The 18,510-nt window shown below is 42.0% G+C and overlaps 1 long non-coding RNA gene and 1 pseudogene across 4 annotated transcripts in view; one reads left to right on the top strand and one right to left on the bottom strand.

Moving 5' to 3' along the window:
- Window positions 1-18,510, bottom strand: part of LOC129479252 (uncharacterized) — a 45,713-nt gene that overhangs the window by 19,332 nt on the left and 7,871 nt on the right. The window lies entirely within an intron of this gene.
- On the top strand, window positions 1,534-8,981 carry LOC129478505 (eukaryotic translation initiation factor 3 subunit J-like; annotated as a pseudogene).

Genomic DNA, 18,510 nt, shown 5'->3' with positions numbered 1-18,510 from the left:
TTAATAAGTTAATAAGAAAAATAATTTCCAGGAGAAAATTGGTCTCCAGTACTACAGTTTACACATTCCATAATTCATGTTTAAAATCTTTTTATTTACACTTTCAACAAGTATTCATTGGGCACCATTTATGAGGCAGTGCTGTGCTGCCAACACAAAAGTGAAGCAAATACTCATGACCCCTTCCTCTGTAGCTCATGTTCCCATTGAAAAGCAAATCAAAGCCTGGCACAAACCCATGGGCAAGTGCAGCACTAGGGAGGTCTCAAAGGAGCACAGGGACAGTCAGGGCACACACCAGGGACATGCCACCCTCCAGGGTCAGAGTAGGTATAAGCAGGGGCCATCTGATCCCAATTTCAAGCATTCATAGCTGTCATATCTTGGAAAGGGCATAAGAGGGCAGTTTCTCTTTGTGCTGTATTATTTCAATTTTTAGGTAATGGACCTTCATTATTTTCACAAGGTAACAGATTCCAAAAGTACGCAGTTCAAGAAAAAAGTTAAATAATTGACAAGAAGAAGGAGGAGGAGGAAGAGGGGGAGAAACAGAGGGTCCTTAGATAACTTGATGAAGGCGAGTCTCCTGTTTGGGGACTGATGTTCCTGAGATCCGTGCGGATGCTGCTCAGTGGGTCCATCACACAGCACAGGCGTGAGGAAGCACCACCACCCAGCTGGACTCCAGGGTGCTCCACGCACCTCTCAGTCACACAGAACCTCTCTGAGGATGGTGGCTGTTGGCTCCAACTGACCATTCCCTGGCAAGAGAAACAGGGAGGGGGTTTTGCTAAGGGCTAAAGGAGGGATGGACAATGAGGGGATAGACCAGGGACAGTGTTCTAATGAGACTGCTTTAGTGAGGACGCAGAGTGACTCTGCTCAGAACACCAGAACTCTTGTTCCCTTCAGCTGCCCCATTCCCCACAATCATGCACACTCCCGTCATCCCAACCTGGGGCAGCATGTTGAGCACTTAACAGAACTGCCATTTCTGTGGCTTTTTCATCCCTTTCCTTTCCCTCCATATTCAGGAAGATCAACAGATTACTAATCACCCACACTCAGGGAAGTCCAATATAAGTAGGAGCAAGAGCAAATCCTGAGCTTTGGGTCATTAATTCTTCTGAAAAACCATAGCAGAGACTTCCTGTTTCCATTACAACATGGAAGGAGTTTTGAAGTTGTAACCATCCACTCACAAGTAAAAAGCTGAACAAATTGAAAAATCAACAACTCTTCTTAGAATCATCAGACAAGTGAAGACACACAGCAAACCACTGCCTTAATAATTAGAGAAATGAATGTCAAGAATCACAGCTTACAGAAGGAGAAATTTATAAGCAGAGATTTCCACAGGAACAAGTGCTTAGTAAGGAAAACCAAGCTGTAACTGAGGAATTGCCAGAGGTCCATGTGGACAAGTCTGAGAGTTAAAATTCTAGGAGTTGTGTCCTAGAGGGGCTCCTCAAGTTGTAGAGCTCCAATAGCAATACCAGGTTCTCAAAGTAGAAATCTAACACAAATTCCCTCATGATTCAGGTATGTGTGGTGGGACGGGAAGGGGTGTCATGATATGAAAATATGCCAGAGCATTCTGTTCTTCTTAACAAGGCCTCTCCTCAAGAAAAACTTTTTTTTTTTTTTTTTTTTGAGACAGAGTCTTGCCCTTTCTCCCAGGCTGGAGTGCAGTGGCACGGTCTCGGCTCACTGCAACCTCTGCCTCATGGGTTCAAGGGATTCTCATGCCTCAGCCTCCTGAGTAGCTAGGATTAGAGGCGCGCGCCACCACTCTTAGCAAATTTTTGTATTTTTGGTAGAGACAGAGTTTGACCGGGCTTAGCAGAGCTTAGTTTGACCAGGCTTTAGTAGAGACATGTTGGCTGGGCTGGTCTTGAAGTCCTGACCTCAAGTGATTCTCCCATCTTGGCCTCCCAAAGTGCTGGGATTATAGGCATGAGCCACCATGCTTAGCCACTTTTTTTTTTTTTTTTAAATCAAAGCTGACCTATTGCGGTTTCATCAAAACCTAACTGAGCTGGGGAATGGAAATACCCAACTGCAGGCTGCTTCAGCCTTCCATATGGAGAAGGGTAATAATCAACTCCAGTTCACTCTAGCCATCCTGTCTCACCTAAAAATGGAAAACCCGAGAAGCACTTGTGAATTCCACAGCCCAGGGACATAGGCTGATTAAAAGACTGTGACCCACTCATAGGACTAAGGAATACTTCTCCCTCTACATATTTCCAGCACATTCCCAAAGGCTTATTTACCAGTGTTCCTTTTACCCGGTACACCATAACCCTCTTTTTAAAGAATATTAAAAGGTATACTAAAAGGCAAAAGTCACAACTAGAAGAGACAAAGCAAGCATCAGAACCAGAATCAGATATGCCATGAATGTCAGAAACATCAGACCAGGAATTTAAAATAACTATGACTATTACGATAAGGGCTAATAGATCAAATGACAACATGCAACAACAGACAGAGAAGGTAGAGAGTAAGTGGAAAATTCCAGGCATCAAAAAGTAATGCTAATTCGGCCGGGCTCAGGGGCTCATACCTGTAATCCCAGCACTTTGGGAGGCCGAGGTGGGTGGATCACGAGGTCAGGAGATCGAGACCATCCTGGCTAACACAGTGAAACCCCGTCTCTACTAAAAATACAAAAAATTAGCTGGGTGTGGTGGCGGGTGCCTGTGGTCCCAGCTACTCGGGAGGCTGAGGCAGGAGAATGAACCCAGGAGGCAGAGCTTGCAGTGAGCCAAGATCGCACCACTGCACTCCAGCCTGGGCGACAGAGTGAGACTCTGTCTCAAAAAAAAAAACAAAAGTAATGCTAATTCTTAGCAAACTAGGAATGGAGGGGAACTTCCTCTCCTTGATAAAGAACATCTGTAACAAACCTGTAGATAATATGATTTTGAGAAAATAAAATCTTTATTACTAAGATCAGGAGCAAGGCAAAAATGTCCCCTTTCACCACTCCTTTTCAACATAGTACTGGAAGTCTTAGATAATGTAATAAAACATGAAAAATAAATATATGTCTATAGATTAGCAAGGAAGAAATAAAATTGTCTTTGTTTGCAGATGAGCTAGAGAATCCAGAAGAATCCACAAAATCCTGTTGGAACTAATAAGTGGTTACAGCAAGGTTCTAGGATACAAGATTAATGTCCAAAAGTCATTTGCTTTCCTATATATCAGCAATGAACAAGTGGAATTTGAAATTAAAACACAATACCATTTATGCAAGCACCACACAAATGAAATAATTAGGTATCAATCTAACAACAAATGTATAAGATCTATATGAGGAAAATGACAAAACCCTAATGAAACAAATAAAAGGGCTAAAAATATATCTCATGTTAATTAATAAGAAGACTCAATATTAGCAAGACATTATTTTTTTCCCATTTCATTTATAGACTCTATGCAATTCCAAACAAAATTCTTGCACTTAGTTTTGCAATTAGTTCTGCAGTTTGCAGAACAAACTGATTCTAAATTTGTTATGCAGGGGTAAGAATCTAGAATAACTAACACAACACTGAAGGAGAACAAATTCAGAGGACGTAGACTACAGGGTTTCCAGACTTCCTATAAAGCTATGATAAACAAAAAAGAATGATTTTGGAGAATGAATAGACAAATCATCCATGGGACAAAAGTGAGCCCAGAAACAGACCCACGTAAATATAATCAACTGATCTTCAACTAAGGAGCAAAGGCAATACAATGGAGAAAAGATAGTCTTTTTTTTTTTTGCTAGAACAACTTGGCATCCACTTTCAAAAACATGAATCTAGACACAGACATTTCACGCTTCGCAAAATTAATATAGATCATACATCCAAATGTAAAACACCAAACTATAAAACTCTTAGAGGATAACATAGGAGGAAATCTAGATTACCTTGGGTATGGCAATGGCTTTTTAGATAAAACACTAAAGTACAATCCATGAAATAAATAATTGATAAGCTGGACTTTAGTAGAATTAAAAACTACTCCATGAAAGATACAGTCAAGAGAATAAGCAGACAAGCCACTGACTGGGAGAAACTATTTGCAAAAGAAATATCTGGGCCGGGCACAGTGGCTCAGACCTGTAATCCCAGCACTTTGGGAGGCCGAGGCGGGCAGATCACAAGGTCAGGATACTGAGACCATCCTGGCTAACGCGGTGAAACCGCATCTCTACTAAAAATACAAAAAATTAGCCGGGCGTGGTGGCGGGCGTTCGTAGTCCCAGCTACTCGGGAGGCTGAGGCAGGTGAATGGCATGAACCCGGCAGGCAGAGCTTGCAGTGAACCGAGAATGCGCCACTGCACTCCAGCCTGGGTGACAGAGCGAGATTCCGTCTCAAAAAAAATAAATAAATAAAAAATAAAAATAAAAAAATAAAGAAACATCTGACAATACCATTCAGGACATAGGCACAGGCAGAGATTTCATAATGAAAACATCAAAAGCAATTGCAACAAGAGCAAAACTTGACAAATGGGATCTAATTAAGCTAAAGAGCTTCTGCACAGCAAAAGAAACTATCATCAGAGTAAACGGACAACCTACAGAGTGGGAGAAAATTTTTGCAATCCATCCATATGACAAAGGTCTAATATCCAGAATCTACAAAGAACTTAAACAAATTTACAAGAAAAAACTAACAACCCCATTAAAAAGTGGGCAAAGGACATGAACAGATATTTCTCAAAAGAAGACATTTATGCAGCCAACAAACATGAAAAAAAGCTCAACATCACTGATCATTAGAGAAATGCAAATCAAAATCACAACAAGATATCATCTCATGCCAGTTGGAATAGCGATTATCAAAAAGTCAAGAAACAACAGACTCTGGCAAGGCTGTGGAGAAATAGGAACACTTTTACACTGTTGGTGGGAATGTAAATTAGTTCAACCATTGTGGAAGACAGTGTGGTGATTCCTCAAAGATCTAGAACCAGAAATACCATTTGACCCAGCAATCCCATTACTGGGTATATACCCCCCAAAATATAAATCATTCTATTATAAAGATACATGCATGCATATGTTCACTGCAGCACTATTCACAATAGCAAAGACATGGAATCAACTCAAATGCCCACCAATGATAGACTGGATTAAAAAAAGTTGTACATATACATCATGGAATACTATACAGCCATAAAAAGGAATGAGATCACATCCTTTGCAGGGACATGGATGGAGCTGGAAGCCATTATCCTTAGCAAACTAGCACAAGAACAGAAAACCAAACACTGCATGTTCTCACTTACAAGTGCGAGCTGAACAATGAGAACACATGGTCACAGGGAGGGGAGCAAAACACACGGGGCCTGTCAGGGGGGTGGGAGGAGGAAGAGCATCAGGAAGAATAGCTAACGGATGCTGGGTTTAATACCTAGGTGATCAGTTGACAGGTGCAGCAAACCACCATGGTACACATTTACCTATGTAACAAACCAGCACATCCTGCACATGAATCCCATAACTTAAAATAAAATAAAACTTTTTAAAAAAGAAAATATAGGCTAGGAATGGTGGCTCACGCCTATAATCCCAGCACTTTGGGAGGCCAAGGCAGGTGGATCACATGAGGTCAGGAGTTCGAGACCAGCCTAGCCAACATGATGAAACCGCATCTCTACTAAAAATACAAAAAATTAGCCGGGTGTGGTTGTGGGCACCTTTAATCCCAGCTACTCCAGGGGCTGAGGCAGGAGAATCACTTGAACTAACTCGGGAGGTGGAGGTTGCAGTGAGCCGAGACAGTGCCACTGCATTCCAGCCTGGGCAACAAGAGCGAAACTCCATCTCAAAAAAAAAAGAAAAAAAGAAAAGAAAACATAAAAAGGGCTCTCGAAATTCAGCCATAAGAAGAACAACACAATTACATAATGGACAATTGACTTGAACAGACACTTTACCAAATATATGGGTGGCAAATGAGCATATGAAGAGAGCTCCATGTCATATTTCATCATGGAGATGCCAATGAAAACAACAATGAGATAACACTACACACATACCATGATGGCCAAAATCCAAAACACTGACAACGCCAAATATTGGTGAGGATATGGAGGAAAGAAAGTCTCATTTATCACTGGTTGGAATGCAAAATGGTACAACATTTTTGGAAGATAGTTTGGCAGTTTTTTAAAAAATAAATCTTATCTTACCACAGAATCCAGCAATCCCACTCATTAGTATTTACCCAAATGAATTGAAAACTGTGTCGACACAAAAACCTGTATAATGGTGAGTGGTGACTATCTGGGCCACGGCACAGGTGGTAAAAGAATTTACCAAGACAATGGTAGGTAAAGAAAGGCAGATTTATTAGAGAAAGTAGGAACATATGTTGCAAGGGTGCAACAGGCAGGTCAGCAAGAGAGGAGCTGACTGCCAGGAGACAAAAGCTTACTGTGGATTTTATGGAATGGTGTTTGTGCTGGGTGCTGAAGTGGGCTTTGTGCAGTACTGATAACACCAAAATTGCAGGGAGCTCATTTACATTTTTCTATCAGCCAAGGGTCTGGTGATAGCTGGGTGCAGGAAGAGTGTAAGTTATTTTCGCAGGAGGACTGTGTGCCCTAGACCATGAAGAAAAGACAAACTCATAGCTTATCTGCTTTCTTTTTTTGCTTTCCCTCCATCCTGCCAGCCTGACTATCCCTCCCAAATTAGGACTCCACAATCTGCACATGAACATTTATAACAGCTATATTCATAATTGCCCAAACTTGGAAGTAATCAAGAAGTCCTTCAGTAAGTGAATGGATAAATAAATGTAGTAAATCCAGCCAATGAACTATTATTCAGCCATAAAAACAAATGAGTTCTCAAGTCATGAAAAGATATGAAGGAAACTTAAATGTGTATTACTAATGAAAGAATCCAGGCTACATACTGTATTCCAAATATATATCTTTCTGGAAAAGGCAAAACTATGGAAACAGTGAAATCGTCAGTCGTTGCCAGAGATTAGGAAGTAGGAAGGGCTGAATAGGGAGTGCACAAAAGATTTTTAGGTCAGGGAAACTATTCTGTGTGATACTATAATGGTGAACACGTGTCCTCATACATTTGTCAAAACCCATCGAATGCACAACACCAAGAGTGAACCCTAGTGTTTATTATGAACTTTGGATGATAATGGTGAGTCACTGTAGGTTCTTGGACTGTAGGAAATGGACTACTCTGGTGCATATGTTGATAGTGGTGGGGGAGGAGAGGTTGTAGGGGTTTGGAGAAGAGGGGCATGGAACTTCCTGTTCTTTCCACCCAATTTTGATAAGAACCAAACTTAGCTCTTAAAAATTATGGTTATTAATTTTAAAAAGAAACAAAGAATATCTAATTTTTTACAAATTGCTCTAATTTCATATAATTGCACATTAAAAATATGAGATGCTACAAAAAAGAAATTATAGCAGTGCTTTAGACAGGAAAGGAGCATGAGAGAACTTTCTGGAATAACAGTAATGTTGTATATCTTGATAGGGACTTGGGTCATACTGGTATATGCAATTGTCAAAACTCAAAGAACATACACCTCAGATTTGCGCATTTCAATCAATATAAATTTTATAGTAAAACTAGGATTTTAAAACAAGTATCAAACCGTTGTTAATGATATGCATGCTAAAGTATTTAGGAGGAAGCACTACCTGCAAATTTCTTGAAAACACGTGAAAAATAACATGAACTAATGGACAGATAGAAGCAAAAATAGATCTATAGATGTGAATTAAAACAAATATTAAAATGTTAATGATAAAATCTTAGAGGTAGATATATGGTATTCACTGTAAAAATTATTTCAACTTTATTGTATGTTTGAATATTTGCATAATATAATGTTAGGGGAAAATTGCAGCAGAGATAATATTCTAAATAGCTAAAAAAAATTTGACTTTCAGAAGACCAGACTCATTGAGAGAGAAAAATTTATTTTTGTTTTGTCGTTTGCTTGTTTTTTAATTCTGGCAGCGGCAGAGGAACTCTGACTCCTGGGGTGCAGAAAAATTCTCTGTGGAAGCCCCGTGAAGGAGGTGGGGGACCGCTGCAAAGGCAAGGAAGAGGACGAGGATGAGGACGTCTAGGATAACTGGGATGATGGTGATGACAGGAAAAAGAAAAAAGAGGAAGCAGAAGTAAACATTTTAGAAAAGAAAAAACTAACAGAGAAGATAAAAGAGAAAGAATGGCAACAGAAGAAAGGGCAGGAAGAAATTAAAAAGGGGTTAGAAGAACCTGAAGAACTCCAGGTGCTAACACCAGAGGAACAATTAACAGATAAACCACAGCTGGAGAAATCACAGGACGAGTCAGACATGGAATTAGCAAAGGCAACTTTTGGTGTTAAGACTACTGTATGTGGAATGGATGCTATAAACCCATCTTCAAGGAATGACCTTACAGAGTTTGGAAAGTTGCTAAAAGATAAAATTACACAAAATAAAAAGTCACTATATTATGCCAGTTTTTTGGAAGTCTTAGTTGGAGATGTGTGTATTTCATTGGAAACTGATGACTTGAAAAAGGTTCCCAACACATTGTGCTTTGAAGTGAAAAACAGAAGCAAGCAAAGCCAAGCCAAAAAGAAGAACAAAGGTGTGGTTCCTGGAGGGAGATTAAAAGCCACCATGACAAATGATCTGGTAGATTATGGTGGTGATGATGCAGGGTATGCACAAGACTATGAAAACGTCATGTGACATTGCGTCTTTTCCTGGTGTCATCTTTATGTTGCCCACGACCCCTTCAACGCACAGCACAACTTCCTTTCCTTTCAGTTCTGCCAAATGCTACAATGCAAAGTGCAGTCTCTTTCGTGCTGGTTATTTAACCCCTTGATACTTAGGTGTTAATGTGCAAATGAGGGAGCTTGGATCTTGCTGCCAAGGGGTTAAAATCAGGAACCTCAATTGCTACTAAATCATAGTCCAAAACAAAACAAACCTAATAATGTTGTCATGTTTGGTTTCAGATTTCATAGCGGCAGTCACTAAAAATTGGAAACAAAAGGCTTCAACATGACAAAATAAATTGTGTAGTACTCAACAGCACTATTCAGTAGTACAGCCTTAACCACACCTCCTTGAACTACTTCATAACTTGTCAAGAAAAGCAGTTGCAGCAAGGGCATGTGGCATGCACCTAGTATTAAAATTGCTTTGTCTTAAAATTGAATGTGAGGCTATTAAAAATACATTGTGAAGAAGACTGCTTATGCCAGAGTGAAGATACTGTGGCTGAAAAGCACTAATTTGATTAAAATTAAATGACCAAAGCCTTCCAACTTTGAATTCGAAGAGGGTAAGCCTCTCCATTATAACATCACATGTGTGGATTCTCTTGAGTACAAAGACTGTCTAGTTACTGAAACCACCTTTGCAAAATATGACTGAGACAGTGAAAGAGATCTAACTTAATTGACTCCATCTTGCTTCTAACCTCCAAGCTGTCCTTGTTCATTCTTGGGTGTAGGCTGAAGTAACTTTGGGAGAAACTTAGTTTATAGTTTAAAACAAAGATGATAACATCCCTATCCCAAAGCAGACCTCCTCATTGCCTGCGGACTAGACTGCCTTTGCAGGACTAACATTAGCCACAAGGTTAGAAATTATGGTTTAAGAGTCATGCAGCTGGAGGCTGCAAGATTCTGACCCTCCCTAACCTATTCCTAAGATAAGTGCCTGAGATATTTTGCAGCTGGCACACGCAGATTGACAAACTGTCTCATCTGACCTTGTGACCCCCAACCAGGAACTGACTCAGCACAAGAAGACAGCTTCAACTCCCTATGATTTCTTCTCTGACCAATCAGCAGTCCTGGCTCATTGGCCTCTCCCCACCCATCAAGTTGTCCTTAAAAACTATGCTCCCCAAATGCTCTTCAGGGAGACTAATTTCAGTGATAATACAGTTCTGGTCTCCCGCACAGCTGGCTCTGTGTGAATTACTCTTTCTCTATTGCTATACCCCTGTCTTGAGAAATTGGCTCTGTCTAGGCAGTGGGCAAGGTGAACCCCTCGGGCGGTGACATTACTTATCAGACTATTTCTACTGATGATGTGCTTCAGATGGGGGCTGCAGGACTCTTTACCTGTTTTTATTTGCCTGATTTAAGTGTCTGAGAAACAAATCTTAGTTCTCCTGGGCTGCAATAAAACAACTTTACCAGGGTTTTGGCATTTCCTTTCTTTTCCTTTATGAAATATGCTCAGCAAACTGCACCAGTTAACTACGGTTTGATAAATTGTTAACAATTATGACATTTGCAATGTTTTATAAGGCAACTATTTTAAATAAATAAATAACAAAGAGAATTAAAGAAGTTTATTCTATGAACAAAAAACAGCAGTTTCTTCCCCAGCCTAGAGAAGGGTCAGAACATGAGAAGGATTTGAAAGGAGAGCAGAGAAGTCACATTTGGGTGTGAGTCCCCGAGCCACAGAGGTAGGGGACAGGAGACAGGGGAAGTGTCAAGAATGTGCATTTTTGCACATAGGAGTCTATGGCTATAAAACTGCTCATAATTAAACTAAAGAGCTTCTGCACAGCAAAAACTACCATCAGAGTGAACAGGCAACCTACAGAATGGGAGAAAATTTTTACAATCTACCCATCTGACAACGGGCTAATATTCAGAATCTACAAAGAACTTAAACAAATTTACAAGAAAAAATCAAACAACCACATCAAAAAGTGGGTGAAGCATATGAACAGACACTTCTCAAAAGAAGACATTTACGCAGCCAACAGACACATGAAAAAATGCTCATCATAACTGGCCATCAGAGAAATGCAAATCAAAACCACAATGAGATACCAACTCACACCAGCTAGAATGGCGATCATTAAAAAGTCAGGAAACAACAGGTGCTGGGGAGGATGTGGAGAAATAGGAATGCTTTTACACTGTTGGTGGGACTGTAAACTGGTTCAACCATTGTGGAAGACAGTGTGGCGATTCCTCAAGGATCTTGAACTAGAAATACCATTTGACCCAGACATCCCATTACTGGGCATATACCCAAAGGATTATAAATCATGCTGCTATAAAGACACATGCACACGTATGTTTATTGTGGCACTATTCACAATAGCAAAGACTTGGAACCAACCCAAATGTCCATCAATGGTAGACTGGATTAAGAAAATGTGGCATATATACACCACGGAATACTATGCAGCCATAAAAAAAAATGAGTTCATGTCCTTTGTAGGGACATGGATGAAGCTGGAAACCATCATTCTGAGCAAACTATCGCAAGGACAGAAAACCAAACACTGCATGTTCTCACTCATAGGTGGGAATTGAACAATGAGAACACATGGACACAGGGTGGGGAACATCACACACTGGGGCCTGTCGTGGGGTGAGGGGAGGGGGGAGGGATAGCATTAGGAGATATACCTAATGCAAATGACGAGTTAACGGGTGTAGCACACCAACATGGCACATGTATATGTAACAAACCTGCACGTTCTGCACATGTACCCTAGAACTTAGAGTAAAATAATTTAAAAAAAAAGAAAAAGAAAAATAAAGTTAAAAAACTGCTCATTATTATATGTTAATATAAACATACTACAGATTCAGGCAATCTTCCCACCTCAGCCTCCCCAGTAGCTGGGACTACAGTTGTGTGCCACTATGCCCAGCTAGTTTTTGTATTTTTGTAGACATGTGGTATTGTCACATTGCCCAGGCTGGTTTCAAACTCAAGAGATCTGCCCACCTTGGCCTCCCAAAGTGCTGGGATTACAGGAGCAAGCCACTGCATCCAGCTATTCCTCTTCTTCGTTTTTTTTTTTTTTTTTGAGACAGGATCTCCCTCTGTCACCCAGGCTGGAGTGCAGTGGCGCGATCTTAGCTCACTACATCCTGCACCTCCCAGGTTCAAGTGATTCTCCTGCCTCAGCCTCCCGAGTAGCTGGGACCACAGGCATGCCGATTGGTTTCAGGAGGAGACTAATCAGAGGCCGAAGTGAAACCAATCAGATATTTGCGTAGGATGTAACTTTGTAACTTCACTTCAGCCTCTGATTGGTTGCCTTCCACAACCAATCAGACTGGTTGCAGGCCACTCTTTCATTTACATAGGGTGTAAACCAAGTAACCAATAGGAAACCTCTAGAGAGTACTTAAACCCCAGAAAATTCTGCAATCAGTGCTCTTGAGCTGCTTGCTCAAGCCCACTCCCACTCTGTGGAGCATACTTTGGTTTCAATAAATCCGTGCTTTTGTTGCTTCATTCTTTCAATGCTTTGTTTGCTAGGGTTTCCGGGTAGGCAGAATGGCCCCAAAGATACACCAATCCCCAGAATCTGTGAATACCGAGCATTACAAGGCAACAAGGAGTTTTCAGATGTAATCAGGGTACGGATTTCAAATAGGAAGATCACCCCGGGTCATCCTGGTTAGATTAGTCCAATCTAATAAAACCGGCTTTTACAAGCACAGAACTTCCTGTGGCTAGGGACAGGGGAGACGAGGTAAGACGGGGGGGTGGTGTCACAGATTCAAAACTTTGACTAACTATTGCTGCTTTTGAAAATGAGAGCCTACCAAGCCTAAGAACACGGGCAGCATTCAGCAGCCAAGAAGGACCCTGGCCATCAGCTAGCAATGAAACGAGGACCTTGATCCCACCGCAGAAAGGAACTGAATTCTGCCGACAACCTTAATGAGCCTGGAGACAAATTCTCCCCTGGAGCCTCTTGATAAGGAGCCAGACTGGCTGTCATCTCAATTTTGTACTCAGGAGACTCTAAGCAGAAAACCCAGCCAAGCCGACTGGACTTCTGACCTACAGAAGTGGGAGGCAATCAACAGGTGGTGTTTGCTGCCTCTAAGTGTGTGCTGATTTGTTCTGGCAGCAAAAGAAAATGAATATTCTGATAGGTGAGATGCCGAAAGAAGAAACAGAGTGGGTCTTCGGATGCCCCCTGGAACCTAATAATGCCGAAAGAAGAAACAGAGTGGGTCTTCGGATGCTGCCTGGAACCTAATACTATGTTTGACATTGGTGTTGCATCCAGATTTCAAAACAAGATCCCGGCTGTCCTTCTACCGCCCCAGGAACAGCAGAAAGTAGTCACAGGGAGAATCAACAATTCAATTCTTCTAATGAGGAGCTTAGGAAGAGAGAAGTTTGTGATTTGCCTTCAGTGGCTTTTCTAGTTAGTAGGGGGACAGAGATTAGGACTCCAAACTCATGACTCTCAGCCTAGGAACCTTCCAGAGACCACTCCAGGAGGGACACATGAAATGTCAGCCCTCCTCACATTTTGCCTGTCTACTCACCTTTCTGTAGACGGCAAAGATGGTTCCAATGGAGGCCAGGCAGTCGATGCTGGAAGATCCATCCAGTGGGTCAAAGCAGACCATGTATTTCTTCTAAATCAGAGAGGGAAGCACCACCCAGTCAGCACATCTTCCCATTAGCACAATTGTGCTATGTCAGGGCTGTGTGCAGCAGAGAACACCACGTGGAAAAAAGAGAACCACGGCATATCCTTATCAAAAAACACCATGACTTATAGAAGGCAGGGTGTGTCAGCTTACATAAAAATACTCCTTTGGGTTTTGTATTGGACAACTCGCCTGTCCAATGTGAAGACGAGAAGATAAAGTCAGTGGGGTCTTGAAAGACCCACATCCCTACAGCCAGCCACTCTGCTGTCACAAGCAGCTCCAGCCATGGAGGGAAGTCCGTGGGTCCTTTATACAGCTGCCTGTGTGCAAGGTCCTGAGAGAGCCCTTAGTGATGGGGACTGGAGCCCCTGGCTCATTAGACACCGGTGACAAAACTTCAAGTGAGATGAGGGTCATTTCTCCCTCCACACAAATTAGTTTTCCCTGACTTTCCAACGAGTATTAGCCTAGTTTCATTTGAGCTTTGTTTCTGTTTTTTTTTTTTTTCCATGCTCAGTCAGAGGCAGACAAAAAAAGTTTGATAATCTATAAACTTAGAAATTCCCCATCATCTCTACAGTGATCTAATGTATCCCATAGTGATCCGATTTAGCCCACTCGTGCATGCTTTCATTCAGCAGATACTTGTTGAGCTTCCAGCATATGCTGGGAACTGTTCAGGGCACTGGGATTTCAGGGGGGCAGCAATACTGGCAGCAAGGCTGATTTCCTGGAACTGACATTCTAGTGTGAGAACAGGCAGCACACAGGTCAGCACACACACAAATAGGTTGTGGTGTGTGCCCTAAAGAAAACCTACGCAGGCTGGAGGGGCTGGAGACCCATGAAGGGGGTCACATTTGATGACAGGCTTGACTAGAATTAAGGAATGAAGACACACAGAGAGACCTAGAGAACAGATTTTTTCTTTTTTTTTTTGAGACAGAGTCTCATTCTGTTGCCCAGGATGGAGTGCAGTGGTGTGGTTACAGCTCACTGCAGCCTAGAACTTCTGGGCTCAAGCAATCCTCCCACCTCAGCCTCTTGAATAGCTGGGACTACAGGAGCACACCACCATGCCCAGCTAATTTTTCAATTTTTTTATTTTAATTTATGTTGCCCAGGCAGGTCTCAAATTCCTGAGCTCAAGTGATCCTCCTACTTCAGCCTCTCAAAGCACTGGGATTGCAGGCGTTAGCCACCATGCTCATCTTAGAGAGGAGAGTTTTAGGCAGAGAGATTAGCAGGTGTGGAGTATTCAAGAGCTGGCCTGAAAACCTGTGTAGTTCAGACCAATGGTAGAAGACAATGGTAGATTAGATAGGAGGGAGAAACAAGGGTCATGTCAACTGAAGTTGAAAGTTTAAAATAATAGGGGTGATGTGGCTTAAATTATGTGAGACAAGTGTAAAAGTGCCTTACACAGTACCTGGCATATAGCAGAGGTTAAATAAATTTGGCTTTACTTTACCTTTTCCATTCTTCCAGCTAATCACAAAGAAATAGCCTCTTGTCCCCAATTTCCAATGTGTAAAAGAAGGGCAAATAGCCCAATAGATGCTATTCTATTTGAGAGAGAGGCAGGTCAGTGCTTTGTTTCATAGTTCATTGAAATATCAGGGCCAGTGTGCTTGTCACTCCTAAGGAGTTCAGCTAACTTTTTGGGTCAAATAGAATAGCATCTATTCTGCGATACTATATTGCTGCTGAACATTGGTTGAACCTTTTGACTGCCAGCAAACCTCTCTATAAAAAGCTATTCGTGGACCCGTAGTGAATACGGTCCCTCCCTAGCCATGCCCTGCACTAACCAACTTTACCAACGTGTTGAACAAGAGCACAGGATCCTCGTGATTTCCTTTCTAGAGTAGTCTAACAGCTCATCAGGCATGAAGAAATCTCTGCTGGAAACATAATCCCCTTGCAAAATGTGGGGTGAGGGTGGGGGTGGAAACAAGAAGGGGGGTGAGAGTACGAGGCTGTATTTTACAGCTTTTCCCAGGAACTCTGGTTTTTACTGGACTCCACAAGTTCAAGCCCCAAAAGATGTGTCACTTGTCGCTGACAGATAAAGTGAACAGCCGTGAACAACCGCCCACTGAGGTGGTTCCGTACATCACTCTGAACTATTTCCTGAATGAATCACTGTCCTACTGTAGAGTCTCTTTCAGTAGACAGCTCAAGATTTCCAACTAGAAAAGTGGCAATCCATTGTTTCTAGAAAACAAATGTTAAGAAATAGAGGAAAATCCCAGAAATTAAAGAAAAACAGATTGTTCCTGGCTCAGTAGCATCATCTAATGGCGAGCACGGGCACTGCAGCCCCTGGACGCACCTTGGCGATGATGATCACGTCCTTTTTCTTTTGTATGAGATGGTGATCATGGGCTGAGCAGATGCCCCAAAGGTGTCTGCCATGCTGTATGCAGGAATGCTGAGGTTTCATGCAAAAGCATATGTTGGGATCACTTGACAGGGTGCATGGAAAGTATCCTAGCAGAGTTTTGCTAACAGAGAATGTGCCCTCTGCTAGTACTCTAGAGTCACAGCCCAGATCCTAGCCTTCGGGTGGAGGTCCCTCCCTGTGGACTGCCATCAGACTGTCCTATTGTTCAGAGACTCCTTTCGTCCTTAGTACTTTGTCTCAGGCCTGTGAGGATCTCTACCAAGCAGAGCAAGCCCATAAATAAATAGCTTTGTGCTCACCGATGCATCAGTGGCGCTGAAATAACTGTGAAGTGGACACCACTCTCCCTCCCTCTGGCACTTTCAGCTGCTCTGTGTGTCCATGCTGTTGTGTGCCCTGAAAGAACTTTGATATTTGCTGAAAGGTCTCCAGCTGCAATTTCAGACCATATGGGTAACTCAAATGTCTAACATTTAAATATGGCTGAAAGGGGTCGACAGCTGGGCTGGATGGTGGCAGAAGTAGCAGGCCTTCCCTTGGATCTCTTTACAGGGCAGAGATGACTCCTTACAAATGGCACTAGGAATCCCTCTCCTTCCTGATACCCATCTAACAGAAAAGTGCACCCTGCTCATAAGAAAACCCCAGGCCACATTTGTCTTATGTGACCCTAGTCTCTGGCTACAGCTGACTTGACACAAACTAAGACAATCAGATTTTTTTCTTCTGGAACTTGCTGTGAGACACAGAGACACAGCAGATTGGATGACAATGCTGGGATGTAAAGGGTGTGTCCTCGAGGCTAGGAAGGCAGTAGGTGCTGGATTTCATGAGAGTCCCCTGAAATATTCCAACAAATTCCCTTTCTGCTTCAGCCAAAATGAATGGGTTTCTGTTACCTACAGCAAAGATGGCCGTGAGTACAACAGATATTACAATTAACATTTTGCAAATGAAGAAAGGGAGACTCAGAGAGGTTAAAAATGTTGCCAAGCTCAGTCTACTCTAGTCAGGATAGCATAGGTTATGCTGCAGCAATAAATAAGCCAGAAACCCCAGTGGCTTAGTACAGCAAAGGTTTGTTTCTCCTTCCCATGCCAGGCTGATAGCAACTGGGTAAGTAGCTCAGGCCTCCAGGCTCCTGCTGAGTCATGACCCTGTCTCTAAAATGCATGGCTTCAGGGGTGGTTCAGAAGGGAAGAGAGAGGATGAAGGATTGAGCATTGGGGGTCAACCTAGATGTAATTCTACCCCCACCCCATTTGACAAAACCCCTGGCCCTCAACTGAAAGCAAGAGAGGCTGGGAAATGTAGTCTTCCTAGGGGCCCAGGAAGAGAAATGGGTGTGGGGAGGCTGATCTCTACCAGCCTCTCACACAGCTGGGATGGGCAGAGGCAGAATCTGGCCTAAGGCCACCCTGACCCCAGCATAAGGCATCTCACCAGCACTGGTGCTGGACGCCTTCTCTGCAGTTCACCAGGACTCCACTCTCCATCACCAGCATCTCCATCCACCTCACTCCAGCTGTGGCTGCCATAAGGAGTCCTTGCACCTCATGGCAGCACCTCAGTGCTTCAGGGACCAAAGGATGCATCTCTTTTTATTTTTCTTTTATTTTTAGTTTTTTAATTTTTGTGGGTACATAATAGGTGTATATATTTATGGAGTACATGAGATGTTTTGATACAGGCATGCAATGCATAATAATCACATCATGAAGAATGTGGTATCCATTCCCTCAAGCATTTATCCTTTCTGTTACAAAAATCCAATTATACTTCTTAAGTTATTTTTAAATGTACAATTACTTTATTTTTGACTATAGTCACTCTACTGTGGTATCAAATAGTAGGTCTTATTAATTCTTTGTAACTATTTTTTTATACCCATTAACTATCCCCACCCACCCCTGCCAGTCCCCTGCCACTACCTTTCCCAGCCTCTGGCAACCATTCTTCTGCTCTCTATACCCATCAGTTCAATTGTTTTGATTTTTAGATCCCATGAATAAGTGAGAAAATGCCACGATTGGCTTGCTGTGCCTGGCTTGTTGCACTTAACATAATGACCTCCAGTTCCATCCATATTGTTGCAAATGACAGAATCTCATTCCTTTTTATGGCTGAATAGTACTCCATTGTGTATATGCACCACATTTTCTTTACCCTTTCATCTACTGATGGACACTTAGGTTTCCTCCAAATCTTAGTTATTGTGAACAGTGCTGCAGTAAACAGGGGAGTGCAGATTTCTCTTCAATATACTGATTTTATATACCCAGCAGTGGGATCACTGATTTGTATGGTAGCTCTATCTGTAGTTTTATGGGGAACCTCCTAACTGTTCTCCACAGTGGCTTTATTAATTTATATTTCCACCAACGGTGTATGAGAGTTTACTTTTCTCTAGATTCACACTCGTATATACAGAAAATGCTGAAGATTCCACCAAAAAAGCCTGTTAAGATAAATGAATTCAGTAAAGTTGCAGGATAGAAAGACAAAACACAGAAATTGGCAGCACTTGTACACACTAATAATGGACTATCTGAAAAGCAAATGTAGAAAAAAATTCCACAGAAAATAGCCACCAAAAAATGAGATGCCTAAAAATAAATTTAACCAGGAGCTGAAAGACCTCTGGTTTGA

The sequence above is a fragment of the Symphalangus syndactylus genome, chromosome 3, assembly GCF_028878055.3.
Source record: "Symphalangus syndactylus isolate Jambi chromosome 3, NHGRI_mSymSyn1-v2.1_pri, whole genome shotgun sequence".
Classification (NCBI taxonomy): Eukaryota; Metazoa; Chordata; class Mammalia; order Primates; family Hylobatidae; genus Symphalangus; species Symphalangus syndactylus.
Note: the sequence above shows the minus strand (reverse complement) of the source record. Positions and strands in the feature narration are given on the sequence as shown.